Below are 8219 nucleotides of genomic sequence, written 5' to 3'. Positions count from 1 at the left end.
AGAAAGGGAGAGAGAATCCCAAGCAGGCTCTGATAGCACACAGCCTGATGTGGGGGTTCGAGTTCTCAAACCTTGAGATGATGACCTGAGCTGAAATCAAGAGTCAGAGGCTTAACTGACTAAGCCACCGGGTGCCCCAAACCCTGATTTGTTGATTCAAGGTTGATGACTCCAAGCCTATAAATGCTGACTTTGGCTGGGTTTAATATTGGCCTCACCCTTGCAAAATCTTTTGGTTTTCATTTCCTGACTTTCAAAACCTCCGCTCTTAATTCAACTGGTGCTTGCCATATATTAAGCAGGTCTCATTCTCTGGTTCTGCTTTCTATTCTGAGCAAGCAGTCCCAAGTTCTGAGAAAAGCCATTTTGAAGATCTAACACAAGAGCACAGGGGACAAGAGCATATTGAGTTAGACTCCAGTAAACTTGCAGTGATTCAGGGTTCTCTTAAAAGTTCATTGAAAGTGTGTTACCACATCACTGTCTGGGAAGCTCTTGATGGTTCAGGCTGCCAATGGTTTCACTTTACACTCTGTGGCTTACCACACAGACATTTATGGAGGAGAAGAACACGCTTTCAGCCTAATAATTCATTAGAACTGGAAAACGTGTGGCTCATGAAGATAAAAGGTTGTATACATACACATGTTTCTGGATATGCATTGCCATGAATGATGAGAAAGAAAACATGACAAGAGGAATTATATCCTTTACGAACACTCTAGAATGCTCTCTGCATCACAGAGAGTTTGGGCTTATTGGACTTAATGCCTCTTAAGGTTTCATCCAATTCTATGATCCCGTGACTTGCAAAACACCCCAGATGTGAAATAGGATGCTTTGTTACCTAACGTCACTAAGGTAATATTACTGTATGTTCTATGAAGAATGTGCTGCATTCCTGGGGACATTTCAAATCATGTACTACCCCAAGCTTTTAATCATTCCAGGAAAGGCCTGTTGACCCATTGATAAGATCAGAGTGTGTATAGAAGGTGGTTTAGAGCCTTAGACCGCCACATCTAGATGATGACGTGCTTTGAGACACAGTTGGAGATGTCATTTGTGGCCATCCCACTTCTATTTTTTTCCCGCTATCAAGGAATAATCACTTTCTGCATGGGCAAACACAGTTTGATGCTTCATTCTTACCTTTTTAGTAAAGTCTACCAGGAACTTGTTTTCTATGATGACAAGATGCATCCCAAATTACTCTAAAGATGATATTGATTTTCTTACAAATAATAAGTCCAGCCGCAGGAGAACCATAAAACTTCAAGCTGTTGCTTCAGTGAGTGTTACCATGTAATGTCAGTAGCTTTGGTTTTTATTTAATTTTGTGATTAAAGTTTTTATTGATTTCCCTGCAGGGTAGAATATATCAATACCTTTGGTTTCAAAGGAGCATTCAGTAACAAGAAAACATAAAAGGACTCAAGTACAGAAAACTGTGCAATATTTTAAAATTTAAGAAACTGCCACTATGAATCCCCAAGGTATATCTTTGGAAATAACTTTGGATGGGGCCACTCAGCCTTGTATGTTAGTTAATCCCTCCAGTAGCAGCTGGTTCATAGGCCTATGAAGTTTAGTTGAGAAATGCTTAGCTAGCAGTATTAAGAGCTAATACTATTTTGCCAGAAGCGGATGCACCAGCAAGTGAATCACACCCCACGTTATCATAAATCATATGTGTTTCTTTCTCTTCACCAGAGAAGGAGTAGCCTAATATTGCCCAATCAATGGAGGCTTGTGGGAAGCCTTGTGTGCTTTTAAGAGATTGTTCTTTTCAGAGGTATTGCATCATTGAGAAACACCGTCAATGCTAAGACTGAATTTCTGACTCAGAATGGACGCCACAATGATTCTAGAGCATCTACGAAACTATACAGGAAATGTGTGGTTTCCTTTAGAGTTAGAAAGGGGGTGTGCCTGGGTGGTTCAGTTGGTTAAGCATCCAACTTCAGCTCAGGACATGCTCTCGCAGTTTGTGAGTTCGAGCCCTGTGTTGGGCTCTGTGCTGACAGCTCAGAGCTTGCAGCCTGCTTCAGATTTTGGGTCTTCCTCTCTCTCTGCCCCTCCCTTGCTTGCACTCTCTGTCTCTCTCTCAAAAATAAACATTAGGGGCGCCTGGGTGGCTCAGTCGGTTAAGCATCCGACTTCAGCCAGGTCACGATCTCGCGGTCCGTGAGTTCGAGCCCCGCATCGGGCTCTGGGCTGATGGCTCAGAGCCTGGAGCCTGTTTCTGATTCTGTGTCTCCCTCTCTCTCTGCCCCTCCCCCATTCATGCTCTGTCTCTCTCTGTCTCAAAAATAAATAAACGTTAAAAAAATTTAAAAAAAAACATTAAAACATTTTTAAAAATTTAAAGTTAGAAAGGGTCATGCTACTCTCAAAGTCACCCAATTTTGTGTGTTATCCTCTTTTCCCCTTCATACTCAGGAACCCCACAGGTTGTCTTCCCTTTTGTGGGATGGACATGGGGGACATTCCCTTATGTCTGAACTACTTACTATCACACAGACGGACTGGTTATATATCCTTAACACTTACAGTTAAAATTAGGGTTTCACAAGTGACATTTTACCTGATCCTTCTGATGGCTCCAATGGGGCAGGATTTTCCCATCCTCATTCCACTTACAAGGAAACTAAAGATTCCAAGGGATGCTAAAGGTGTGTTTCATGACTGTAGGTAGCAGATGACAGAGCTAAAAATTAAACCTAGGTCTCTTGTCTACTGACACTTCCACCCACCCTACCGCACTGAAGTCACATGAATCAACTAGCCTTCTTAACTTATTGGCCTTGGCAGATTCATTTGGCTGTTGTTTGTCTTTCTGTCTGAGTTGCCTGCTTGTTCTGGTGTAGGAGAACCGTGAGGGTCTGGTCACCCACCAGTCTGCCTTGCACACTAGTCCACATGTAGTCTTCTTTCTAGTAACTGGGTGGGGGGGTGGTCTATTTCTTAGAGCAGAGCATCTTCTAGCAGAGAAGCAGGGCATCCTTCAGTGCTGGAGAAATTGAAATGAGGACAAAAACACCAGCCAGGCAGATTTCGCATTCTCACCCGTCGTTTGTCTGCAATCAGAAAGACACAGCAGTTTTGACTCCCTTCTCCTTCCTCCTTAAAAATGCATTCCCCTTTGTTTGAAATCCCAACCCATTTTTAAAAGAATAAGGCAGAATGATCTCTGTAGCACACAATCCCAAAAATATAATTGAGTGTACCGCAGCTGGGGAGAGAGTTAGATGGCTGTTCATCAATAAAAACAATATTAAAAAGGAGGCCCTGTCCTCTGGCTTCACCATAGTCACCTCATCTTTGCTGTTCATCCTGCTTCATCAAAGAGAAAAAAAAAAACACCTCAGTTTAAGTCAAAGAATAAGGAAGAAATTCATGCTGGATTCTCACTACTAGAAAGTAAATCCATATTCACATTTGATCTTTCATTTGTTCATTTGAACATGCATGCAACCAGGAGAAGGTCCATGGTGAGGAGAGCAGCCCCGAAGAGCTTCATGGTGTCAACTCCAAGAACACAGCTCACCACATCCAGCCCCCTCATGCATGGGAAGGCATTACCTGATGGTCCTAAGAAACAGGCCAAAAGATAAACAGAAGAGAGGTGACAAAACATGTTTTCCCACTATGTTGGACTGAAGGATCTATATTAATGACTTTTTGGATTAAGATATTGCTGATACTAAAGTGAAATGTTCAATGGTAGGGCTATTCCCTAAGGCCACTCTTGCGCATCAACTCTGAATGAATGCTTGTTGAGTTCACTATTCCTGCTTTTTTTTTTCCCACAAAGTCTCTGAGGAATTACACTTAAGGAAGGTGAAGGTGAAATGGTCTGAAGGTTTTGCCTTCCCTCAGGGGTCCTTAACTATCTGGAGGGAGGGGAATGTGGGAAGGGAGATGCCAAAAAGGAGCAAGGGAAAGGGGAGAGGGACACTATGGAAAGGATTTACAATTTATCTCCCACAAACCGTTAGGTGGGTAAACTCGGATTTCCCTAACTGGGCCTCGCTGGTCCTGTTTCTTGTCGCTGTTGTGAAAATCAGCACTGCGAGAATCCTTAGGCTTTTTTTCAAAATACCCTAAGAATAGGCCAAAGAAAAGGGCAGAGAGTGGTGTTGCTGGGACAACGCCAAGACAAAGAAACTTTTAGATTTCTGGGGACAAGAGGCCATGTGAAAGGAATTTTCCCTTTCACACACACACACACACACACACACACGTACACACACACACACACATTCACATACACTAAAATTCAACAGAGGATGTATACGTGCATGTGGCTGGCAGAAGTTTGATTAATTAGCTAGCAGCATCAGCTTTAAATTAAAATAATTCAAAATGTAGAAGGAGAAAACATGGAATGGGATGCAATCTTTTTTTTTTTTTTAATGGGCCACAATCTTAAAATGAGCACATGAACAATAAATGGGGAATTAGAGACAGAGCCATTTCGAAAAGTGAATCCAGACCATCTGGAGCTGAGGACTAGAAGAGTCAACGAAGCTGCAAGCATATGGGACGCTGTTTCCTCTTGTGGATGGGGGCATGAAGGGTGTGGTGGGAGGCAGGAACAAGGGGTGGAAGCCAACCCATCAACAGGTCTGGCAGCAGGGCCAGATGGCCTCCTACCCGAGGGCTTGGTTCCCGTGACAGTGCGTGGGGTGGGAGGGGAGCCCACGGTCTCCCTGAAGACAATAAGGAGAAACAGACCCTGGGGCTGCTGGCTCCCCAGCCCGCTTCTGGACTGCAGATCAGATGCCAAGGCTCCCTGGACAGGAAATGAGTGAGACTCCACGGAGATCGGTTCGGGGACTCAGAGGAAACCATTGACCCTGGCAACAATAGGAAGAAGGGAGAGCAGGGGGGTGTAGAGGAAGAAGTTTGTTTGCTTAATGTTGATCTATTAAAGGTCAGTGATAAATGTTTGCAAAAGTCTTCGGGCTGCGCACATCGAACTTCAGAGGCCTGGGGAGACTGAGTTCCCAGTGCACGGCCTGGGGGATCTGGGATTGTTTAGAGCTGAAAGAACAACCATGATCCCTGCCACTCAAGGGTACCCTTGCCTCCCCACTCACCTTGGCAGCCTCCCCCCCAAGTAAGACCAAATGCTTGGCATTGTTTTGTAAGTCAGATCCAATTTATTATTTCTTAGCTCAGTCCAGGCAGCAAGAACTTGAGGCCCCATGCTTCATAAAACTCATCAAATGATGCCTTGGACAAGTTACCTCAGTGCCCTCATCTGTAAATTGGATACAACTAGTTTGTGGAGTATTTTAAAAACTTAGCCTTTTACCCAACACTTAATAACTTCTGAAAAAGTGGTAGCCATTCTATATTAGGAGTATTGCTATTTATCCAGTCATTTCCATTTGTCATAGTCACAAATAATACTTTAGTAAGTATCTTTATATTGAAATCTTCACCTGAATGTTTTGATTATTGTTCCGGTGTAAGTTTCTGAAAGCAGGTAAACTGAATAAAAAAAATAAACTCTTTGCAGGTGTTGGATAGCATTGCCAGATGATTTCCTATCATGACTGTGCCCACATCTTTCTCCACCTTCCTTGCGTGGGAACACAGGTAGAATAGCCTTGATGATCCTGGGTTGAGCCACTGAAAGCCATTCCATTGGCATATATTTATTGTGTGCTGTTCTGGGCACTTGAGATATAGTCACAAACAACAACAAAAAGAATTTCCTGTCCTCCAGACACTCAGATCTTGTGGGAAGACAGGGAAAGTAAATAAACATAGAGTAGACTGTTATGCAGGGATGGATACGTTCTATGAAGAAAGTAAAGCAGGGTAGGGAGCTGGTGGGGTGATGCTGTTTCAGTGGAGGTGCTATCTAAATAGTTTAGGTAGACAACATCTAAGTCCAGAACAGAGAGAAATGAAGCCTTGTGAGGATCCAAGGAAATAGCATTCCAGACAGCCGGGAGAGCAGGTACAAGGGCCAGGAGGTTGGTGTTGCTCCACAGTTTCAAGGGCTGGTGGGAAAGCTGTAAATAGAGCAGCAAGAAGGGGAAAGAGATGAGTAGGTGCTTGGAGTGGCCACCAGTCAGCAGGAGGTGATGGAGGGTTGTTCTTATTGGGAAACCAAGGCTAGGAAGTCCAGAGAAGCTACTCCATGCTTCTCAAGATTTATCAGCATCACTCAGGCTGCTGTATGCATCTCAGATGAGACAGTAGGGTGGCAAGTATGGAAGCAAAACCAGTTAGAAGGCCATGTACTAGTTGCTAATTTGATAGACAAGAAACATATTTCTCCTTTTAATCTGTGTTCTTGATTACTTGTGAGGCTGCCTTTTCCATGTACTTATTAAGCATTTGCATGAATTCTTCTTTGAACAGTGAACTGAATTTAGCCTTTCCCCAGGACCACCCCTGCTCTGCCTTCAGTGGGATGGAGACCTTTCAGCTCCTACCCTAGAGAGGGACTTAGAAAGTTCCAGCCAGTTTCTAGTCTATGTGGTCTCCATCTTGGAGGCATTTGGGGGAGTTCTGTGGCTCTGTTTCTGGCTTTTCTCACCAATTTTTAACAGCCTGTTTAAAATATGTGCTTTATTAAGCTGTGATTGTGCAAATTGGGGGATGGGGTGGCTTTGGATGTATTAAAGCTGAAAATTCAGGCTGGATAAATATTACATTGGATTTACTCTTTTATTATGCTTTGAATCATTCTGTGAATGTTTTTTCAAGAAGTGCTGGCATCTCAGGAATGGAGAATCATTCAGCATCATGCTCTTTAAATGCAAAAAAAAAAAAAAAACACTAGATAAATGGAATCTTTAAAATAACTAAAGGAAAGTGTGCATTTGTTATGCAACATCACACAATTGTTCCATTGGCACACCTTCCTAATGGCTTCTTTATGCAAACGTTATCGCCTTGTGCCATTTTCTACTTCTGCTGTTTCCGGTACATTTATTTCAATGAAGACTGCTAAAAACCTTGAAAGGAATTGGGGAGCCTGGCCCTTTGCTTCATGCGTCAGGATGTGCATTTACAGGACGAATTCGCCTCAACTACCACGGATGAAATCGGAAAGGGGCAGTCTCCTTGCTTAAAGTTTGGAATCTATGCCTGCAGAAATGCCGAGCACATGCAATCGATTTCAATCTTCCAAATATTTACAAAGATCATTAATTAAATGCACAGAACCAGCGCTTACATTGAATCTGGCCTTGGGAGGAGCTTAACTTCAGGTCTTTATAGATTCAGTAAATTTGTAGGGAGTAAGAATGTTGTACTGGCGGAAGACGAACACCTTTCCCAATCTGGACTCTGTTTTCTGTTTCCTTTGTGATGTAGAGCTTCACTAAGGCACACGGACTTGATTAGAGGTGTCTTTCCGGGATGCCTCATCTTTTTGCACATTTTGTTTGGAGTTCACTCAGAACTGCCTAATAAAGTCCTGCATATTACAGACCTTTTGCTTTTATTCACGTGTTTCACTCTCTTCACTGATGTCTGATGCAGGCAAAGCTGATAGCATTTGAGAGGTTGACTGTGGTACTTGGCAGTTCTAACATGTCCTTTGTTCCCAATCTACATTAAGATACAGCCGCTGGGAACACCTGGAGAGAAAAGACAGGCCACTGTACCTGAACGTGCTCTGGGTCTGAGTCTCTGCTATGAAACCCAAACACATAGAAAGTCAACCCATTATCACTGATGCACAGGACCTAATTGCTTTAGTGCAGAGGTTCTAAAACTTTTTTTCATTCTTGACACCATTTGTTTTGTCTGAGCAACATATTCCCATTAATAGCGTCCCGCGCTTCTGGGAGGCAGTGTAATAGAGCGGTGAGGAGGCAGGTTCCTGTCAGCCATAGATGAAAATGCAGGGAACTATTCAGACCATTCGAACCCTACTCAAATGCTCACTGTCCTATAAACAGTATTCGTGCAAATCACTAAGAAATATTATATATCTTTATATTATACATTCTTAGGATAAATTATATACCCTTATATATTTATATTATTATAAAATTTCAAATTTATTTATATTTTATCGATCATTTAAAAATTTTAGAATATAAAGGAAATAGTAGCCAATTTGGAAAAGTTAATTAAAGTTTATTAATTGCATATGCTTCTTTGTCACAGTTGTCTTTATTAGGTTGTTTAGATAAGGTAACCTTTGTCAGTGAATGAAAATCCTCTAACTTTCCCTATACAAG

At 42.5% G+C, this 8219-nt stretch overlaps 2 long non-coding RNA genes across 7 annotated transcripts in view; one reads left to right on the top strand and one right to left on the bottom strand.

Moving 5' to 3' along the window:
* Positions 1-543: 543 nt before the first annotated feature.
* LOC123386497 overlaps positions 544-8219 on the top strand; it is a 29223-nt gene continuing 21547 nt past the window's right edge. Inside the window, exons 1-2 of one of the 5 annotated variants that reach the window (XR_006600425.1) lie at positions 544-861; positions 5531-5610. This is a non-coding gene — a long non-coding RNA (uncharacterized LOC123386497). The remainder of the gene's footprint in view (positions 862-5530; positions 5611-8219) is intronic. The other 4 variants (XR_006600427.1, XR_006600424.1, XR_006600428.1 and 1 more) reach the window with 4 other exon arrangements.
* The window catches only part of LOC109501400, a 60405-nt gene continuing 56590 nt past the window's right edge, over positions 4405-8219 (bottom strand). Inside the window, exon 5 of one of the 2 annotated variants that reach the window (XR_006600430.1) lies at positions 4405-7610. This is a non-coding gene — a long non-coding RNA (uncharacterized LOC109501400). The remainder of the gene's footprint in view (positions 7611-8219) is intronic. The other variant, XR_006600431.1, reaches the window with a different exon arrangement.

Source organism: Felis catus, chromosome B4, assembly GCF_018350175.1.
Source record: "Felis catus isolate Fca126 chromosome B4, F.catus_Fca126_mat1.0, whole genome shotgun sequence".
Taxonomy (NCBI): domain Eukaryota; kingdom Metazoa; phylum Chordata; class Mammalia; order Carnivora; family Felidae; genus Felis; species Felis catus.
The sequence above is the reverse complement of the archived record's forward strand: the minus strand, read 5'-3'. Positions and strand labels throughout refer to the sequence as shown.